Raw genomic sequence first — 23134 nt, 5'->3', positions numbered from 1 at the left:
TGTCCTCCCTGAGGTCGCGTGGGTTTCCTTCGGGTGCTCCGGTTTCCTCCCACATCCCAAAGACATGCTGTAGGTGGATTGGACACTCTAAATTGGCCCTAGGCATGAGTGCACGTGTGTGCCTTCTGTGGAAGGTTGGGCTGTGGCGACCCCTAACCGGGGAAAAGAAGAAGTCCTCCGTTATTGCTTAAATAAATAATGGCAATAATTTGATTTACAGACCTTTTTACTTCAGAAAATCTATATTAATTCTTATTCTTTCAGCGACTCAAGTTAATAGTACTAATATTTTAAAAGTGTCCCTGATTACTTCTGGATTTGTCCCTGATTCTGGTGAGATTTGTTCCTGACTGGTTGAGAGCTATGCCTACTCAATGTGGAACATTTTGAATTTGGAAGGCATGTATAACTTCTGGATGCGTGTCATTCATTCCGCACATGGTTCTCAACCAATCAGGAATATTTCTCACCAGACTCAGGGACGATTGGACAAATCCAGAAATAATCAGGGACAAGCAGTGACAATTTTAAACCATTTGGCACTATTAATTTGAAACAGTGATGCAGTTACAAGAATATTTTCTTAAAGAAAGACGGTAACGCTTATTGCCATTATTTATTAAGTGTAATCCACCACCCAAAGTCAACAACACAAGTTTCGGCTTTGCTTTGTTTGCCCAGTCATTCCCCTTACTACACGAGGAGCGTTAAGTTTCGGTTTCTTTTTGCCGTATAGCTGTCTGTTTCTCTGATATTACGTAGTCGCTGTGTGAAAGGCTGCTCGGAGAGGTCGGAGGTAGTTTAGTAACCGGGACGTAGCCACAGAGGCAGTACTATAGTCATTTCTGAACTGTTAAGGAAAGCGAACCCTCTCACAGTGCAGCAGGTAAATGAGAGATTTAAACTGCTAATTTTGCATGCTTTATAAATAAGCAGGCTAAGCAACTTGTAAGTGCATGCTTGTGAATTCAGCATTGAGACTCAGTGGATTTAGATGCCACTACAGCTTGGTAACTGAAAAATCCTGCGTGGCTATCGAAATTCAGTTAGCTGCGCTGCTGTGTCTTCCCTGACACGAGGGATTCACGGGCAATTACGTTTTCTCAGTTAGTTAACAGAGGGACAACGAAAGTAAGTACGTTCATTGCAAGGAGTATTTCTAATGAGTTGGACGCGCCGGAAATTGCGCGTTGAGTTTTGATGCAATAGGTGAACGTGGACGGAGTATGGGTGTAACAGTCTCCTTTCATTTTAAGCTTACCTGCACATTAAGCAAAAGGATAAGACTGAAAGGGACGGATTTGGAAAGATAAAGTTGAAAGTGATATTTTAAGCATATTCTGCATGTCCTTTCACACTGTACTGCGTAGCTCTTATGAATCTGGACAAATCTGAAGAAAATACTATTAACTTGTGACTGACGAATAGAAGGATATGAATTAATATACATTTTTGAAGTAAAATAAGTCTATAACTTCAGTTGTTATCAAGTTATTAACCGTAATTCACGCACTTTTCTCCAAAGTGCACCAGTATGAGGGACTAAGCTGATGGGGCTAAAAATTGAGTTCCAAAAGATAGGTGTGTCCCGAGCTTCAAGGTTCTGTACTCAAGATTTACAGTTCTCTTGTCCCCTTTTAGCAGACCCTTTTCTGGGTAGTGTGGGCAGCAGTAGTCCATCCATTCCAATACATTTAATTTTCCAAACTGTGCAGTGTATATATGCTAAAAAAAGCTGGCTTTGTTTTACAACACTACCCCGCCAGATGTGCAATAGTAAGGACCGCTAGGGTTACCATCTGTCCCACTTTGCGGGGGACAGTCCCTCTTTGGGCAGTTGTGTCCTGCAAAAAAATTGTAAAAATGGCAAATGTCCTGAGATTTTAGGGCAAAATTATTTCGTATTTTTTATGTAATACTTTTATAAAACAGGTATTCTGTATCTGAAACACCTAAATGTTATAAGAAACAGAATAAACAGCTAAAATGCTACAATAATAAGCTTTTATTTGGGTAAAAAAGTGAAGTTTTGTCCTTTGTATTGGCCATGGGTATGTTTTGACCTGCAAAATCTGGTGTTTTTCCCCAAAATGTCCCACTTTGAGCATTTAGGTGGCAACCCTATGGACTGCCCAATACCCTGTATGTTTGAATAAACATTAAATGTGCTTTCTCCACATGAATATTCCTTTGTGATTGCCGGATGAAGAATAACCATTAATTTGTATGTTGCTTACTCTGTGTAGTAATTATATTTATTTTTTTTTTATTTCCCTAGTAGTGCGGTAGCTGCTTTCAGTGACTTGTAAAATAAATGCAGTGTATTTGCGTACAGTTAATACTGATCAACAATACTATTTAATGTTTATCCAACTTCATATTTATGCAGACATACAGGATTTAAAGTACAGCATCCTAACTGTTAAACCCCACAGGTAATGTGCACTTAAAATCTTTTTCTATCAAAGGGAAGATGAGAGTCTTGAGCTGGTTAAGGGATTCAATTAATGTATTTCATAAACAGTATGACCATAAAAATTCTAAATAGACTATCACATACACAGAATTAACAGCTCATAGTGTAACTAGTACAACCTTTCAGAATCATAGCAGAAACCAAGCTTTTCAGGAGGAAAACAGATTAGCTTAAAAACAAAATAGTTTTTTTGCAGGGGAAAGCCCCCCTGCACACCCCGCTACTTCTACTTAAATATACCAACTCTGAGATCACACTACTTAGACGAAAATTGTAAACTACGATTAGACAGTGAATATTCATGATGTCACAAGCAAATCTATATGGCTTGTCAGTCATGCATTATTTGCATGCCACATCATAGACACTAGGCATGTCAATTACTCTGGCCACTCCCATTTCTGTCCAAAATGACCAGTGGAGAACTGTTGTAAAACAAGGCCAAATTGCTGTTCTTGTTTTTTTTTTAATCTAAGTATGTATTTTGAACAGGTGGGTAACCTGTTTTTGGGGAGACACATTTTGAGTCACAACCTTTTAACTTCCAAAACATACATAAAGTGAGATAATCAAATGGCTGCACACCTTTACAACTGATGAAATAAATAGTACTATACAATGACTGGCCATTAACATTCAAAAACAAGCATGCTGATTGGTCAGCCCAACCAGTGTGCCCATTGTAAATCGAGCTACCAATGGAAGAAGGTCCAGTCGCCTGGATTATGCTATAATTTTTTAAGTTTTTTTCACCATAAAAAGTAAATACATACAATTAGAAATCTGCAGAGTCAGGATTAAAATAGTGTGTAGTTACTCTAAGGGATCTTGGAGGGAAAAAAACTTTATCAGGCGATTTGGTTGATACTGATGCTATAAATGAGTCTACTGAATGTAGTGGCGGTAGTGTAAAGCAGTCAGTCCCATTCATGTTGCCGATCCTAATGGGGCACATTTCATTTTGTATTTTAAAAGTAATGTCTTTCAGCTTTTCCTGGTTAGGGGTCGCCAAAGCGGAACTCCGATCCGCTTATGATTGGCAGTAGATTTTTACGTTGCCGAGTTTATTAACTCAAAAGTGTAATAATAATGACTGACAAATCGGCTCTTATGAAAGGTTTTTCTGTTTCTGTTCTTTGTTCTTATCCTTCCAGTCCCTTGACATATTACAGAACTCCAACAAAACTGCACATTTTAGGCATGCACTTTTTGTACTATTGGCTTTCACTATTACTGATAGGTTCCAATATTATTTTATACAGGTATGAGAGAGATAGGACTGAACAAATACTAGGAAAATCTGGTATGTTATTCAAAACTAAAGAAGAGTACCTGATTTTTCTTGTATTTGCTCCATTCTCTCTTTGTTGTACCTCTAAAATGTCTGAATTTCAACCTTAAAAAAAAGTGGAGCGATGGAGATCTTCCCTTTCTCTGTTACTTCCTTTCCAAAGCAGTGATGTACTGCGTAAGCATGGGAAAATAAGTCCCATACGCATGCGCAGTACATCAGAAAAAGAGCAGGATATGTGACAAAAGCGGAAGGCACCACAGAGCCATTATACAAAGACATTGGGCAGGATTCATGAAGGCTTACACGGAGTTTGAGTAGTGTAAGCCTCCGTGTAAGCCTCCCGATCCAGGAACAGCCCAAACCTCCATGTAAGAGACAGCTAACCCGTCTCTTACACGGACTGGGCGTGGAAATGCTCAATACCTCATTTGCAGCTCAAAGATATGCAAATGAGGTATTTGAGCGATCCAAGAAGCCTAAACCAGTCCGTGTAACGGACGTGTTAGCTGCAGAAATGTACTCAGCTGACAACTGAGTAAATTTCTGCAAAATTGACAACGGAGCTATGTCAGCTCCAAATAAAGGGTGCATATGTTTCATTTAGCATGCCAATGGCCAAATATGTGGCCATTGGCATTAAAAAGTGTTGCAAAAGTATTTTAAATAACTTTTTTTTTTTTGTGGGATTTTCATGTGTAACTGCAGCGCACACCCGTGCAAACGGGGTGTGCTGCCTAAAACTGAAGCTTATAAGCCCACAATTGTGGGTTTAATGTATTACATGGAATGACAATGCAGGGACTAGCAGACCAAAAACAATATGGTCTCCGTGCAGTGGTTGCCAGGGGGGGGGAAGCTCCGTGTAAGAAATGTAACTAAGCATTACTAGGCAATCCTATGTAAATGAGGGTTACAATACTGAATCACACTGCCACATAGGTAATGAGCACTTTCTGAGTAGTGTAAGAGTTATAGAAGGGGGAGGAACAGAGTAAGAGGTAGGTGACATCACGGGGGGGAATGATAGAAATAAATGTATCAGATTGGAGGGCAATGTAACGTGACAGATGACAGACAGACATCAGGGAGAGAGGTGTGTCCCAACAGAACACTAGGACAGTCAAGAAATAGAGGGTGCAGACTATCCCTACACTCAAACTTTCTTGATATACGTGCATGCGCGCGTGTAAGGCAGGTTCAACATGTGGGAGCGTGTTGCAAACCGTTTACAATGGTTTGCGCGGGCGTGCACATGTGTGAGGCTGTCTGCGCGCGTTTTACCATGAATCAGCCAAGTTCACACCGTGTAAGGATGTGTGCACGCGTTTAAGTAACTGTGAGCATGCTTAAGCTGGTGTGCACATTGCTCCCCTTGAGGAAACAGAAAGGAAAAAGGAAACAACCAGATTATAGGGAAGCTGTCAGGGGATACTGCTGCAGTTAATTGGTGGAAACAATTGGAGGCAGGCAATTACACAGGCAGACTAGAAGCCCAACCCAGTACTTAAAACACTGCAAACAGCAGTGCAGGCTGTTCCTCACAAGAGATACTGCAAGAAAGGAGTAAGCTATCAGAATTAAAAACTGAAAAAAGCTGAACTCAGAGCAGAAATGCTAGGGGCTGCCATAGCTGTTATAATCAGGCATAGGCGAATTGCTGAGGGTGGTGACAATGCAGATGCTGACAGACAACCCAGAGTGAGGAGAAGGAGGAGAGTATACAGGCACAGGGTCACCTACCATGGGTTACATGAGCTGGAGATAGTAGAGCGCTACAGAGTGGACAGAGACCTTCTGCAGCAAATTGTTGAGCTGTGCAGGCCACGCCTCACACACAGAACCAACAGAGGGGAACCCATCCCAGTGGAAACCAAGGTATGTGTTGGCCTAAGAATACTAGCAAGAGGTACCTTCCAGAGACCAACTGGTGATATGATGGGGATATCACAGGCATCAGCCTCCAGGGTACTGCACCAGTTCCTGGATGCCATGTCAGCACATGTCGGTGATCATGTATATTTCCCCAATGCCCGTGAGGTATTGGCCAGCAATATGCGTCTCTTCCAGCAAATAGCGGGATACCCTGAGGTACTGGGTGCAATAGACTGCACGCACATACGCATCAAAGCACCAGCCGGTGAGCGGGGTAGAGCCTATATTAACCGCAAGGGATTCCCCTCCACCAACTGCCAGGTCGTGTGTGATGCCCAGGGCTTAATAATGAATGTGTGTGCTTGCTGCCCTGGGAGCTACCACGATTCCCACATCTGGCATCTGACGCAGCTGTACCAATCATTTGCCAGTGGGGACTTCCCACACGGACACCTAGTGGGGGATGCACGTTATGCACTTGAGCCGTGGCTGATGACACCCATCAGAAATGCACACACACCTGAACAGGAACGCCATAATGAGGCACACGCACAAACACGTAATGTCATAGAGCGTGTGTTTGGGCTGCTCAAGTCACGGTTCCGGTGTCTGGACACATCTGGTGGAGCCTTGCAGTACACACCTACTACATGTACCCAAATGATCATGATATGTGCTATGCTACATAATATGATCCTGCGGAAACAGCTGCAGCAGGACCAGCATAGGGCTGGGCCAAACATACCCCCACCATTGCCAAGGCCACCACAGGCAGAGGGTGACTCGGAGGAACAACAACCTGACCTTGCCCCAGTAGGCAGAAGGAGGCGTGCCCAGTATGCCCTGGCTTTGGCAAAGAGGCAACGCATAGCACATACACTGGCTCAGTAGGAACACTGGGACTGATACCCCCTCCGATTCACTCATATAGTAACAGGGATGCCTAACATGACACAACCTGCTTCCAAACATGTACAGGGAGTGTAGTATGTGCATCCGACAGAGGCAGCCCTGCAGCACCACCTGAGGCATCAATGCCATGTGTTAAGTAATGTAACACCATGTACCATATGCACACCTGAGGATCCTGACTAACATCCACCCTCACCAATCATAAACCACAAAAACACAAACCCACCTTCATAGGTACCACAAGGGATAGGAACCTAGATGTAATGCTACCCAATGCCAGAAGTATAAACAGCAAGATGCGTGCAGTGTAAATGCACACATTATAGAGAATGTAGATATCAGTGCTGTAATAGAAAACTGGGTCATAGCCCACATCAGCACCCTAACACTACCAGGTCACACCTCATACAGTGATGTACATGTGCAAAAACATGGAACAAACTACAAAACGGGGGTGACTAGCAATAAATGTCATGGATAACCACACCCCCATGTTGGTACCACAACAAGAAGCAACATGGATTAGCCATGGTCAAATACCAATGGCTAAAACTGCCTACTACTATATTGCTTGCTGCAGACCACTGTCCTAATAGCAGGAACCGCACCAGGCCTATTTTCATAGGTTCATACTAGGCTATCTGCCCTAGGGCATTTATAAGCCTAGCCCAGAGTTTTGTGGCTTCCGCCACCCCTTTAGTTTGAAGGATAATATGCCCATTATTTTGCTGTGCCTCTGTCAAGCAGTGACACTGAGGTTATCCCTGGGGTATACCTGCGATCTCCCATCCAATGGTCAAGATTTCTCTTGCACAAAGCCAGCAAGGTGCTCAGCCTCACATGTACCAGGATGTTGTTCCACAGCATAGGGAGTCTCTGGGTGATGAATCTGTCCCTCCAGCACGTCCTATTAATAGCCGTGTTGAGGTTTAAGTCTCTTGCCCTTGTAGTTCTGATGGATTTAGAGGTTTTGAGGTGAAGCATGTTCATTAATTCCGGGTTGGACATGGCCTTGTATGTCAGGCACAGGTCACCTCTGAGCAGACGGTAAGCAACTGAATAGAGCTGGAGTTCCTTCAGTCGGGCAGCATAAGACATATTTTTGAGACCCTTTATCCTTCTGGTGAGGAAGTTTTGGGGCCTTTCCAGTTGCTGCAGGTGTCGGGTCAGATACATTCCGAATGGGGCATTGTACTCAATCATTGGTCTGATGAGTGATGAGTACAGGGGAACAATGACCCCCCTTGATCTAGATGTGAATCCCTGCATGATCAGGTGGGCAATGTAGAAGGTCTTCCTAACTACTTTGGCAACATGAGTGTCAAACGAAAGGTTACTGACAACCTGGGTGCCCAGATCCCTGATAACCTCTTCTGTGCTTAGAGGATTGCCACCTATATGGTAACTAGGGGTAACCTTGTTTTTCCCGAAGGGTATGACTATGCATTGTTTAGCGTTTAACTTTAGGCCATGGCTCTGGTACCAGTTATCCGTTTCTATGAGACCCTTCTGAAGGATGTCTGTGTCAGATGGGTTTTCAACTATGGTTCCCAGTTTGCAGTCATCTGCAAACTTTGTCAGCCATAATCCTCCTGTGTCTGCTTGTACTTCTGAAAGGTAGATGCCGAACAAAAGTGGGCCCAGGACTGAGCTTTGTGGGACACCACTTGTGACAGGCTTGGAGTGTGACTTGGCACCAGCAACTCTGACCCTGTGGGTTCTGTCACTTAGCCAGTTTGCAACCCATCTTGTGACGTATGGGTTTACATTTAAGCTGGTGAGTTTTTCAATGATACCCGAGTGGGGTATTGTGTCGAAAGCCTTTGCCAGGTCAAGGTAGGCTGTGTGGAATGCCTTGCCCTCGTCAATGGCCTTGGTGACTGTTTTGAAAAAGTCAACCAAGTTTAAAAGGCATGATCTGCCCTTGACAAAGCCAAACTGGGTCGGATCCAAAGTCTGCAAGTCCCCTATGTCTTCATTTATGAGTTCCATTATGATCCTCTCCATAGCTTTGCAGACCAGGCTTGTCAAGCTGATGGGACGGTAGTTTCCGGGGTCGGAGGAGGCACCTCCTTTGTGAAGTGGGACCACCGTTGCCGTACGCCACTCCTTTGGTACGTATCCTGAGGTGAGGCTAAGATTAAACAGCTGCCCTAACTGCGGGTTTAATTCCTCATTGAGTTTGTGGAGCACACAACCGGGGACACCATCTGGTCCCATGGATGCTGTATTTTTCGCCTTGGATAGAGCAGTTCTCACCTGAGCATTTGAGATGTTTGGGGGGCTACAATCCTCTGGTATAGATATCTCTCCTTTTGGGGGGAAGGGGGGGAGAAATCTGCACTGAACCTGTCAGCCAGTATGTTGGCAATGTCTGTAGGTTCAGTGATTTTTACATCATTTTGAACTAATTCTGAGCATATCTGGGAGTTTCCTCCCAGGTTTCTAACATAGCTAAAAAAGGCCTTATGATTGTCTTTTGAGTCCTTAGCGATTTTTCTCTCAAAATTTGCCTTGGATGATTTTATGAGAGATCTCAGTTTTGTACGTATAATGAGCAGGGGTGTCTTCCCTTCTACGGATTTTGCTCTATCTTGTAGTAGCTCCTTCCTTTTGTTGTAGAGCTTGTTTATGGCTGGGGTCCACCAGACTGGACGCTTGCCTTTGGTACAAAGAGTCTTTGTTTTGTTTGGGATTGCCTGATCCATGCAGTCCTGGAGGTGCTGGTAGAAGGCATTTGTAAGTGATTCAGCGGCTTGGGTAATGGTTTCCGCTGGCTTGGGGGCCTTGAAAGAGACCACACCAGTCTTTAGAAGTGTGAAGTCGGCTTTTGAGAAGTTCTTCACTGTGGTCTTTTTTATCTGGGGTGGGGGTGGGATGTGGACTTCCAGTGAGATTAGTTTATGATCTGAACTCACCAATGATGGGTATACTTCTGGTGTTGAACATTGTGACCCCATGTTCGTGATGATGAGATCTAGTATGTTGTCTCCTCTTGTGGGGATGGTGACTAGTTGTTCCATGGCATTTGAGTTTATGAACTCTAGGAACCTTTGGGCTAGAGTGTTGGGGCTTGAGTAGTGATCCAAACAAGAGACAGATGCCCGTGGGACCCTCGCACGGCCAAACAAGAAATAAAGGCAACAAAAAAGCCAGCAAGTGTAGGCAACAGTCACATCCAAAGTCATTTATTGAAATAGGGAAGAAAAAATCCCCCTATAACTCCATAAAACCATAAATCAAACCGGTTTCGGCTCCAAGGAGCCTTCTTCAGTGAAATACAAAACTACAAATCAAGAATCAGAGTATCAGAGTACATACATATATATAGTTAAATTGTACATGAAAACCAATCAGAACACAGCATTGACAATTATTACAATTGGTCATTAAGGCCAGGTGAAAACAAAGCTCCAAGTTTTATAATCCATTTTCTTTCCTTGGAGCTAAGTAGTTCCTGCCAAAACTGTTTGTCTTTGCATCTCCCCTTAATACAATCAATAGTAACAAATTTGAAAGAAGCAGAAGCATGTTTTAAACAATGTTTGTATAGTGCATTTATTTTTAATGTCACTCAGGTGCTCACAGATTCTAAGGCGGAAAGCTCTAGAAGTCTTTCCGACATAGAAAGCAGAACAATTGCAGGTCACCAAATAGATGACCCACTCGGTATTACAATTAGCCCAAAAGTTAATATCAAAAACATCAGAAGTGTTTTTACTGCTAAATTCACTGGTACGTGAAACACGTGTGCAAAAAGAGCAATGCCCTCAGGGCATGCATCCAACAATAGGTTTGCCTGAAATAGACAACTGGGTAAGAGTAGAAAAATCAGAACCAACTCGTTTATAATGGCTAAATTTAGAACCAATAGTCTGTCCCCTTCTGAATGAAAAAGAACATTTCTCTGGAAGTAAAGAATTCAGTTTTTGGTCAGCTTTCAGAATATTCCAATGTCTGTATATAATATTTTTAAAACCCTGTATATTGCGTCCATATGTTGTTACCAAACGTAATGGTTGTGGCTTACAAATATCATTCTTATCTTTGTATGATAATAAATCTTCCCTATTTATGTTGGATACAGATCTTTTGGCTAGATGCACAGTACCTGGACGATAACCCCTGTTAATAAATCTGTGTGTCAAATCCTCCTGGGCCTCAAGAAAGGATTGTTGGTTAGAGCAGATTCTTCTGGCTCTTAAAAATTGTGATTTGGGTATATTCTGGATGACATGTTGTGGGTGGAAGCTGGTCGCATGTAATAATGAGTTGAATTCTGGAAATTTCCTGAACATTCTAGTTGACAATGTGTTATCCTGATTTCTCATGATTTCAACATCTAGAAATACTATCCTGGATACATGATAGGTCAGTTTAAATTCTATCCCCCATACATTGTCATTGAGATATTCAAGAAACTCCATAAGATAACCTTCATCAGCTTTCCACACCAGCCAACAGTCATCCAGATAGCGACGCCAAATGTCCATCTCACACATATAAATATTGTGATTGTGATCATAAATTATGATTTCTTCTATGTATGCCATAAAAAGATCCGCATATATGGGTGCAAAAGATGCACCCATAGCAGTACCTTTTGTTTGCCAGTAACAAAGATTTTGAAAATAAAAAACGTTACTGGACAGAACATGTTCTGTAAGGCAAACAAGAAATGTATTGAATCCAGGTTGGTATAAACCTGATCTGACCAACCAATAATCCAACGCTTGTAAACCTGCCCAGTGAGGAATGTTTGTGTAAAGGGAAGTGATGTCCAAAGTGCATAATAGCCAATGTGATTCAAGTTGAGAATTGTTAATGATATCCAAAAATTGGGTGGTATCTTGGATTCTTGCTCTGATAAAACCCAATAAAGGTTTTAGATACTGGGTTAAATATTCAGACAGTGGTTCGGTAAGAGACCCATGTCCAGAGACAATGGGTCGACCTGGTGGATTTGTGGCATGTTTATGGATTTTGGGTAACAAATATAAGTATTGTTTTTTGGGTGAATCAACCATCAATTGTTCTTTAAGGTATTGTGTAATAATACCCTCCTCAACCGCCTCAGTTAAAAACTGACCAGTTTTACGCTGGAAATGGGGTGAGGGATCCAAAAACATCTGCCTGTAGTATTGTATGTCACCCAGTTGTCTCATGGCCTCACTGTCATAAGCAACCTTATCCAGTACCACCACCGCTCCACCCTTATCAGCTTCAATAATAACAAGATCCTTATTGTTGATAAGTTCATTCAAACTGGATATTTCATCAGCAGACAAATTGTTGTAAGAAATAGGAAAGTCCTTAAGATGACAATGTATATCCCGAAGGACATTTTTTTGAAATACCCCTACTAGATGTGACATAGGTGGATTAAATGTCGACTTTTTAAACCTGAAATCACAACATGTATTCCCAGATGTATCACGATCAATATTACCAAAAAACAAGTTTAAATTCAAAATTCGACAAAAATTGGTCACATCCTGAGCCAAAGACTGTTCAGAAACAAAGAACCCGGGGACAAAATTTAGCCCTTTATTTAATATTTTGAGTTGTGCATCAGTCAAATCAACAGATGAAATATTGTGAACATTATAATGAGAATTTATTGTTGTGTCATAATTTTCAGGAGTGCCTCCAGACTTTGTTTGGATGTGATGTTTCTTATGTTTCCGCCCCCCTCGTCTGTATCTACATTGGGAGGGTGTAAAGAATTATGCCTCTTGGCTTTAGGTGACCCCTCTCTAGAATGTGTATCAAGTTCCCCTTCGGTATTAGAGGAAGTATCCTCACCAGAAGTGTCATTAGAGAAACCAAAATTCTTCTTAAGAATGGATTTGGGCCTTTTTCTTTTTGGAGTGGATGATCTCTTATCATACTTATTCTCATCTCTAGGTAATCTAAAAGAAGCATTCTTCGATGTATCAAAGGGTTTACCCCTCTCATAGTCACCCACATCCCTAAGAAATTTCTTTATTTTTCTATCCTTTAGAGTACTTTCCATTTTAGATAATTCTGTAGTAAGTTTTTTAACCTGTATCATGAAAGAATCGCAATTGTCAAACTTACTAGTATCCAAACAAACAGTTTCCAAATCTTTGACACCTTGTTGTACTTTACGTTCATAAAAATTGGCCAAAGCATCCACAAATTTGGAGGAAGCCAACTGTTGAATATGACCCCATTCCTCAATGAGCTGGTCATCAATATTAGAGACCAAAGGTTGTACCTTGACCCTAAGGCCACGTGGAGTAATGTGTTTCTGCTGGTATGCTTTAAATAAACATAAATGCCACACATTATTCCTAACCATCTTAATATTTTTACCCAATCTGTTAAAAAAAAAAATGATGATATCTGGACAATCATCCAACACAGACTGTGAATGTATCCAAAGAAAGACCATTATACACCAAATACCAATGATAGAAATAATAAATACCATCAATTGGAATTGTGTATAAGTCTTATGGATAAATAACCAACTTAATAAACCAATACAATAAAGCAGCCAAACCGAACCAGCAACTTCATTGAAAACGTATTGCTGCGTATTGGTGTGGAAATGTCCAAAAAAGACCATATATAATATATGGTATGATCAAAAAAATTCAAAAGCCAATAGTGAACACTTATCAAACCATTTGGCATGAAAAATAGCATAACATATTCTTTGCATGTTGACCAAAAGCAACCTTGTGTTATGAAATAATGCCAAAAAAATGCAATCAGAACTATGTATCAGTAACAATCAGCAGAATTACCATGAATAGACACATCCATAAATATATTATTACAATGGTGGGGTTGGCACCAAAACTGTTATGGCTCAACAATATAAATATATGTCTGAAATGGACCACACCATATGTGTTTGAAAAGGTGGAATATGTCTCTTAATGCTCAATCTATGTTCACATTAAGGTCACATGTGTGATGAAATTTGATGCAAAAATCAAAAAATATTTTTGACCTCTAAAGTAGTATAATCACTTAAAATAAAGGGCATAAAAAATAATAGGGAACTCAACCCAAAAAATATTATAAGTCACCAAAAAGTGTATATAGATCAAACAATATTGTTGTAGATAATATAATCATAGCAGTGAAAAAACATGTAACTGTTCAGACAGTAGTAGTCCACTGCTAATCCAATAAGAACTCTCAATATAAATATAGATAAACTATTTGTGTAAAATAGATGCTTGACTCTCCTCCAAACCCATTTGTACCATCTAACCTAAAACATACAAAATACAAGGCCAGAACTATTTAAAGTAGACCAGCGTCAGAAAACCATACTGAAAAATATTGGAAGAAAACGCTGTGAAAAATACCAAAAAAGTCTGGCTAAATGCAATCTGTGTATAAATAAGCTGAGGCCCAAATTAATAAGATGAGCCAAAGTATGGGCGAGGTCACAATATTAGAGCACTGAATTGTTTATATCAAATGTATATAAGTAACGCTTGGAAACCGCACGCCAGAATGATGATAAAAAATCTTAAAAAAGGGGAGAATACAAAATAACATAAATTGACAAAACAAGCCACAATGCACAAATGCAGCAATAGACAATGAAAATCAGGGAATACTACACCCAATAATACACCTCAACTGTCTAAGGCGAACTAATATATCTACCCTTTAACAAGTAGATACTGGCCCAAAAAATAAAAAATGCTGAGCTACTGGACCCCAAAAAATTACAAATGGCTAAGTATGATGTTCGCTGAAACAACGAACACCACACCAATCAAAACCAGCGTTAGAAAAATGCCAGCAACATGAATAGCAATGGCAAATAAATATAGCAATAGATATAGAACTTCACATGTAGATACTAGCAAAAACATCAACAATATAAATGCAAATGTAAATAAAGTAAATATAAATGCAAGTGTAGACACTGGTCGGACCATCACACATTAAACCAATGTGCAAATCTGTTTATAAAAGGCTACCAGTTTCCCCGCACACGACGGGTATCAATCTAAGCCTATATAGATAAATGCACATATAACATTTAAATTATAATAAAAAGTATAACCCTGTTCTGAGCGCCAAATAAATTAAACAGTGTATATGATGTTCGCTCAAACTGCGAACACCAAGGAAATTATAACCACCATGTGAAGATGGTTGACACTGCAAATACCAATAATGAGTGAAGGTAACTGCCTTAGTATGATTAAGCCCAACCAAGCCGAATGATGATAAATTTAAATTTATCAAAAAACAAATTATACACTTACCCACACATCTCTAATATCAATATAGGCTTAAAAAGAAGAACAGTAATCCAATAGGGACACCATTGAACAAAAATTGAAAAAAATACAATACAGCCTGCATGTATACTAAGTCCGTTAAACTAAAACAGAAACACAAAATCAGTCAAGGCTGACGTTGACGTGGAAGAGTCCTACAACGTGAAGAAAAGTGTCCGCAAGTGAACCAAACAGGAAGTGTAGTTGCGTGGTTGCACAGTTTTGGCAGGAACTACTTAGCTCCAAGGAAAGAAAATGGATTATAAAACTTGGAGCTTTGTTTTCACCTGGCCTTAATGACCAGTTGTAATAATTGTCAATGCTGTGTTCTGATTGGTTTTCATGTACAATTTAACTATATATATGTATGTACTCTGATACTCTGATTCTTGATTTGTAGTTTTGTATTTCACTGAAGAAGGCTCCTTGGAGCCGAAACCGGTTTGATTTGTGGTTTTTATTACCATGGAGTTATAGGGGGATTTTTTCTTCCCTATTTCAATAAATGACTTTGGATGTGACTGTTGCCTACACTTGCTGGCTTTTTTGTTGCCTTTATTTCTTGTTTGGCCGTGCGAGGGTTCCACGGGCATCTGTCTCTTGTTTGGACTGCCTTGTTCAGGTGCTGGGAACCGCTGTTGGCTGATTCATCATCCATTTTTGTTTTTTTCTGGATTTTTGAATCGTTGTATCGGGAGTACTTCATTTGAGGTTTTGACCCATTTTTGTACATTATTCTATATGCAGGATTGAAGAACTGATATATGGTCGTTTAAAGACACAGGGTTGCGTTCGCTTTTCCACGCAACTACACTTCCTTTTTGGTTCACTTGCGGACACTTTTCTTCATGTTGTAGGACTCTTCCACGTCAACGTCAGCCTTGACTGATTTTGTGTTTCTGTTTTAGTTTAACGGACTTAGTATACATGCAGACTGTATTGTATTTTTTTCAATTTTTGTTCAATGGTGTCCCTATTGGATTACTGTTCTTCTTTTTAAGCCTATATTGATATTAGAGATGTGTGGGTAAGTGTATAATTTGTTTTTTGATAAATTTAAATTTATCATCATTCGGCTTGGTTGGGCTTAATCATACTAAGGCAGTTACCTTCACTCATTATTGGTATTTGCAGTGTCAACCATCTTCACATGGTGGTTATAATTTGCTTGGTGTTCGCAGTTTGAGCAAACATCATATACACTGTTTAATTTATTTGGCGCTCAGAACAGGGTTATACTTTTTATTATAATTTAAATGTTATATGTGCATTTATCTATATAGGCTTAGATTGATACCCGTCGTGTGCGGGGAAACTGGTAGCCTTTTATAAACAGATTTGCACATTGGTTTAATGTGTGATGGTCCGACCAGAGTCTACACTTGCATTTATATTTACTTTACATTTGCATTTATATTGTTGATGTTTTTGCTAGTATCTACATGTGAAGTTCTATATCTATTGCTATATTTATTTGCCATTGCTATTCATGTTGCTGGCATTTTTCTAACGCTGGTTTTGATTGGTGTGGTGTTCGTTGTTTCAGCGAACATCATACTTGGCCATTTGTAATTTTTTGGGGTCCAGTAGCTCAGCATTTTTTATTTTTTGGGCCAGTATCTACTTGTTAAAGGGTAGATATATTAGTTCGCCTTAGACAGTTGAGGTGTATTATTGGGTGTAGTATTCCCTGATTTTCATTGTCTATTGCTGCATTTGTGCATTGTGGCTTGTTTTGTCAATTTATGTTATTTTGTATTCTCCCCTTTTTTAAGATTTTTTATCATCATTCTGGCGTGCGGTTTCCAAGCGTTACTTATATACATTTGATATAAACAATTCAGTGCTCTAATATTGTGACCTCGTCCATACTTTGGCTCATCTTATTAATTTGGGCCTCAGCTTATTTATACACAGATTGCATTTAGCCAGACTTTTTTGGTATTTTTGACAGCGTTTTCTTCCGATATTTTTCAGTATGGTTTTCTGACACTGGTCTACTTTAAATAGTTCTGGCCTTGTATTTTGTATGTTTTAGGTTAGATGGTACAAATGGGTTTGGAGGAGAGTCGAGCATCTATTTTACACAAATAGTTTATCTATATTTATATTGAGAGTTCTTATTGGATTAGCAGTGTACTACTACTGTCTGAACAGTTACATGTTTTTTCACTGCTATGATTATATTATCTACAACAATATTGTTTGATCTATATACACTTTTTGGTGACTTATAATATTTTTTGGGTTGAGTTCCCTATTATTTTTTATGCCCTTTATTTTAAGTGATTATACTACTTTAGAGGTCAAAAATTTTTTTTGATTTTTGCATCAAATTTCATCACACATGTGACCTTAATGTGAACATAGATTGAGCATTAAGAGACATATTCCACCTTTTCAAACACATATGGTGTGGTCCATTTCAGACATATATTTATATTGTTGAGCCATAACAGTTTTGGTGCCAACCCCACCATTGTAATAATATATTTATGGATGTGTCTATTCATGGTAATTCTGCTGATTGTTACTGATACATAGTTCTGATTGCATTTTTTTGGCATTATTTCATAACACAAGGTTGCTTCTGGTCAACATGCAAAGAATATGTTATGCTATTTTTCATGCCAAATGGTTTGATAAGTGTTCACTATTGGCTTTTGAATTTTTTTGATCATACCATATATTATATATGGTCTTTTTTGGACATTTCCACACCAATACGCAGCAATACGTTTTCAATGAAGTTGCTGGTTCGGTTTGGCTGCTTTATTGTATTGGTTTATTAAGTTGGTTATTTATCCATAAGACTTATACACAATTCCAATTGATGGTATTTATTATTTCTATCATTGGTATTTGGTGTATAATGGTCTTTCTTTGGATACATTCACAGTCTGTGTTGGATGATTGTCCAGATATCATCATTTTTTTTTTTTTTTTTTTTTTTTAGGCTTGATGATAGACAATAGATTACTACAATTTTTTTGTGTCTGGATATCAGCGTATTATCTGTAAGACACTATCTATTGGATAATATTTTTGTTTTATTTTTGGTTTGGTTGGACCCATTTCTGAAATTGGAAACATGGCTCTTTCATCTATTATACAGGGTTTATCTGTGGACATGGATGATTTATCTGTGTTTGGTTTAGACAAGCATGGATCGTCATCCACCACTGACGCTCTGGGACTTGATTTGGACACACAATGTGAAACATTTTTTAACAGATTGGGTAAAAATATTAAGATGGTTAGGAATAATGTGTGGCATTTACGTTTATTTAAAGCATACCAGCAGAAACACATTACTCCACGTGGCCTTAGGGTCAAGGTACAACCTTTGGTCTCTAATATTGATGACCAGCTCATTGAGGAATGGGGTCATATTCAACAGTTGGCTTCCTCCAAATTTGTGGATGCTTTGGCCAATTTTTATGAACGTAAAGTACAACAAGGTGTCAAAGATTTGGAAACTGTTTGGATACTAGTAAGTTTGACAATTGTGATTCTTTCATGATACAGGTTAAAAAACTTACTACAGAATTATCTAAAATGGAAAGTACTCTAAAGGATAGAAAAATAAAGAAATTTCTTAGGGATGTGGGTGACTATGAGAGGGGTAAACCCTTTGATACATCGAAGAATGTTTCTTTTAGATTACCTAGAGATGAGAATAAGTATGATAAGAGATCATCCACTCCAAAAAGAAAAAGGCCCAAATCCATTCTTAAGAAGAATTTTGGTTTCTCTAATGACACTTCTGGTGAGGATACTTCCTCTAATACCGAAGGGGAACTTGATACACATTCTAGAGAGGGGTCACCTAAAGCCAAGAGGGATAATTCTTTACACCCTCCCAATTTAGATACAGACGAGGGGGGCGGAAACATAAGAAACATCACATCCAAACAAAGTCTGGAGGCACTCCTGAAAATTATGACACAACAATAAATTCTCATTATAATGTTCACAATATTTCATCTGTTGATTTGACTGATGCACAACTCAAAATATTAAATAAAGGGCCAAATTTTGTCCCCGGGTTCTTTGTTTCTGAACAGTCTTTGGCTCAGGATGTGACCAATTTTTGTCGAATTTTGAATTTAAACTTGTTTTTTGGTAATATTGATCGTGATACATCTGGGAATACATGTTGTGATTTCAGGTTTAAAAAGTCGACATTTAATCCACCTATGTCACATCTAGTAGGGGTATTTCAAAAAAATGTCCTTCGGGATATACATTGTCATCTTAAGGACTTTCCTATTTCTTACAACAATTTGTCTGCTGATGAAATATCCAGTTTGAATGAACTTATCAACAATAAGGATCTTGTTATTGTTGAAGCTGATAAGGGTGGAGCGGTGGTGGTACTGGATAAGGTTGCTTATGACAGTGAGGCCATGAGACAATTGGGTGACATACAATACTACAGGCAGATGTTTTTGGATCCCTCACCCCATTTCCAGCGTAAAATTGGTCAGTTTTTAACTGAGGCGGTTGAGGAGGGTATTATTACACAATACCTTAAAGAACAATTGATGGTTGATTCACCCAAAAAACAATACTTATATTTGTTACCCAAAATCCATAAACATGCCACAAATCCACCAGGTCGACCCATTGTCTCTGGACATGGGTCTCTTACCGAACCACTGTCTGAATATTTAACCCAGTATCTAAAACCTTTATTGGGTTTTATCAGAGCAAGAATCCAAGATACCACCCAATTTTTGGATATCATTAACAATTCTCAACTTGAATCACATTGGCTATTATGCACTTTGGACATCACTTCCCTTTACACAAACATTCCTCACTGGGCAGGTTTACAAGTGTTGGATTATTGGTTGGTCAGATCAGGTTTATACCAACCTGGATTCAATACATTTCTTGTTTGCCTTACAGAACATGTTCTGTCCAGTAACGTTTTTTATTTTCAAAATCTTTGTTACTGGCAAACAAAAGGTACTGCTATGGGTGCATCTTTTGCACCCATATATGCGGATCTTTTTATGGCATACATAGAAGAAATCATAATTTATGATCACAATCACAATATTTATATGTGTGAGATGGACATTTGGCGTCGCTATCTGGATGACTGTTGGCTGGTGTGGAAAGCTGATGAAGGTTATCTTATGGAGTTTCTTGAATATCTCAATGACAATGTATGGGGGATAGAATTTAAACTGACCTATCATGTATCCAGGATAGTATTTCTAGATGTTGAAATCATGAGAAATCAGGATAACACATTGTCAACTAGAATGTTCAGGAAATTTCCAGAATTCAACTCATTATTACATGCGACCAGCTTCCACCCACAACATGTCATCCAGAATATACCCAAATCACAATTTTTAAGAGCTAGAAGAATCTGCTCTAACCAACAATCCTTTCTTGAGGCCCAGGAGGATTTGACACACAGATTTATTAACAGGGGTTATCGTCCAGGTACTGTGCATCTAGCCAAAAGATCTGTATCCAACATAAATAGGGAAGATTTATTATCATACAAAGATAAGAATGATATTTGTAAGCTACAACCATTACGTTTGGTAACAACATATGGACGCAATATACAGGGTTTTAAAAATATTATATACAGACATTGGAATATTCTGAAAGCTGACCAAAAACTGAATTCTTTACTTCCAGAGAAATGTTCTTTTTCATTCAGAAGGGGACAGACTATTGGTTCTAAATTTAGCCATTATAAACGAGTTGGTTCTGATTTTTCTACTCTTACCCAGTTGTCTATTTCAGGCAAACCTACTGTTGGATGCATGCCCTGCGGGCATTGCTCTTTTTGCACACGTGTTTCACGTACCAGTGAATTTAGCAGTAAAAACACTTCTGATGTTTTTGATATTAACTTTTGGGCTAATTGTAATACCGAGTGGGTCATCTATTTGGTGACCTGCAATTGTTCTGCTTTCTATGTCGGAAAGACTTCTAGAGCTTTCCGCCTTAGAATCTGTGAGCACCTGAGTGACATTAAAAATAAATGCACTATACAAACATTGTTTAAAACATGCTTCTGCTTCTTTCAAATTTGTTACTATTGATTGTATTAAGGGGAGATGCAAAGACAAACAGTTTTGGCAGGAACTACTTAGCTCCAAGGAAAGAAAATGGATTATAAAACTTGGAGCTTTGTTTTCACCTGGCCTTAATGACCAATTGTAATAATTGTCAATGCTGTGTTCTGATTGGTTTTTATGTACAATTTAACTATATATATGTATGTACTCTGATACTCTGATTCTTGATTTGTAGTTTTGTATTTCACTGAAGAAGGCTCCTTGGAGCCGAAACCGGTTTGATTTATGGTTTTTATTACCATGGAGTTATAGGGGGATTTTTTCTTCCCTATTTCAATAAATGACTTTGGATGTGACTGTTGCCTACACTTGCTGGCTTTTTTGTTGGCTTGAGTAGTGATCCCAGTCTATATTTGGATAGTTGAAATCACCCAGTATGATGGTGTTTGGAGATACATTTATCCCCTCCAGTGTTTTCAGGAAAGCTGTGTGAGGTTCCTGAGTTTGAGAGGGTGGCCTGTAACATGCTACAAACTGCAGAGCATTCTTGCCTACGGTTAATTGCACCTGGATGGTCTCCAATGCATCGTGCATTGCCACCAACCTTGAGGTGAGGGTGTCCTCGATGAATATGGACACCCACCCTCCTTTCTTGATGTGTTCCGGATTTTGGGGCTGGAACGCATGATATGAGGTAACACCTGATAGTGCCGGTGTGCTGTTAGGAGCCTTGAACCAGGTTTCAGTCACAGCACAGACATCGATGTTCTCCATACTGAGAAGGGCTTCGAGTGCTTGCATCTTGAGGTTGAGACTTCTGGCATTGAGCAGCATTACCCTTAGTTTTGTCCTTTTTTGTGTTCTAGGGTGGTAGGTTTAGAATCTGAGCTTTGCCTAAAAAAGGCACAATGGGGGTGGCAAGAGCCTTAGCCAAAATCCGGAAGCCCAGGAGTGACAGGTGCAAGCCGTCCCTTGCGAATCAGCGTGGCTTGTCCAGCATGTCATCCCAGGCAGACAGACATTGGATCTCCTTTGACTGACACCATAGTTTAAGCCAATTATTACAGCTGATCATCTTGTCTCTGTATTGTGGCATCATTCTTGGTGAAGGTAGGATACTGCTCAAGGTCAGGGTCATACCTGCCTGGGCTACATAATCAGAGAGCTCCTCTATGTCTCTTTTCATGTAGTCCAGGGAGGTACGTCTCAGGTCGTTCACACCAGCATGGACAATGACTGAGTCATACTTGTACTTGCAGTTGAGTGACCTGAGTGCTTGCATTATGTGGTGGATTCCAGTGCCCGATAGGCAGCTTACTGTGACCTTCCCCTTACTCAATCTGGTGAGCCGGACGTCAGTGTGTCTGACTATGGAGTCACCTATGACGAGTGTGTCTGGCATTGTGTTTGGCCTTAAGGGCTGTGACTGTTTGACACACTGACTCTGTGGTCTATGTGTTGCATGTGCTGTGCCCTGTGGAGGCAGTTGTTTGGGTGTCTGCTTTGGTGGCCTCTGCTGTTTTGGTAGATTTCTGATCAGAGCCTCCGAGTATGTCTTTGTGTGTTTATGTGTATGATTTGAAGTTGTGATAGTGCTATGTGAGACTGGGTTTGTGGTGTGTGTGGTTACCTTCTCCTCCTCTCTGGTCTTGCCAGTCCTATGTTGAGAGAGCTCAGCCTCCAGTTTGGCTATATAGTTGCATCTCTCGCATGTATTTGTGTTTTGTGGGAGAAGGAGAGGGTTGTCTGTGTACATGAGGCAATTGTAACATTGCCTCACTATTCCCAGGTTCATCAGCTGAGCAGGAGAGGACAATAGCAACTGATCCCTTGACATGCTAGAAGGAATAGACAATAAATGTTGGAATACAGGAAGATATCAAGCCCCCCAAACCACATTATATTGCTTGACTGACAATACCTACACATACACCATAGTTTCATAGTTTCATAGTTTACTACTAGGCTATCTGCCCTAGTGCATTTATAAGCCTAGCCATAGTGATGTGGCTATTGCCACCCCTTATAGTGGTAATAAGTGTACAGAAAAGATTCCGAATATTGTGCCTCTGACTTAGTAGTGACACATTATGACCCCCTTACGTAATTGAATAACTTGACTGTGCCTCTGTCTAGTAGTGACACAGGGAGGACCCCTGGGGTAAACCTACAATCTCACATCCAGTTGTCCAGATTTCTCTTGAAGAGAGTCAGTGAGGGATTCTGTCTAACATGAACTGGGATA

At 39.8% G+C, this 23134-nt stretch overlaps 1 protein-coding gene across 2 annotated transcripts in view; it reads left to right on the top strand.

The window, feature by feature from the left end:
• Positions 1-515: 515 nt before the first annotated feature.
• The window catches only part of EIF2AK2 (eukaryotic translation initiation factor 2 alpha kinase 2), a 1554704-nt gene continuing 1532085 nt past the window's right edge, over positions 516-23134 (top strand). For both annotated transcript variants that reach the window (XM_044057939.1, XM_044057874.1), the window contains exon 1: positions 516-886. The gene's annotated coding sequence lies outside the window, so the exon portion shown is untranslated. The remainder of the gene's footprint in view (positions 887-23134) is intronic.

Source organism: Protopterus annectens, chromosome 1.part0 (genome assembly GCF_019279795.1).
Source record: "Protopterus annectens isolate FY-2018-M chromosome 1.part0, PAN1.0, whole genome shotgun sequence".
Lineage (NCBI taxonomy): Eukaryota > Metazoa > Chordata > Ceratodontiformes > Protopteridae > Protopterus > Protopterus annectens.
Note: the sequence above shows the minus strand (reverse complement) of the source record. Positions and strands in the feature narration are given on the sequence as shown.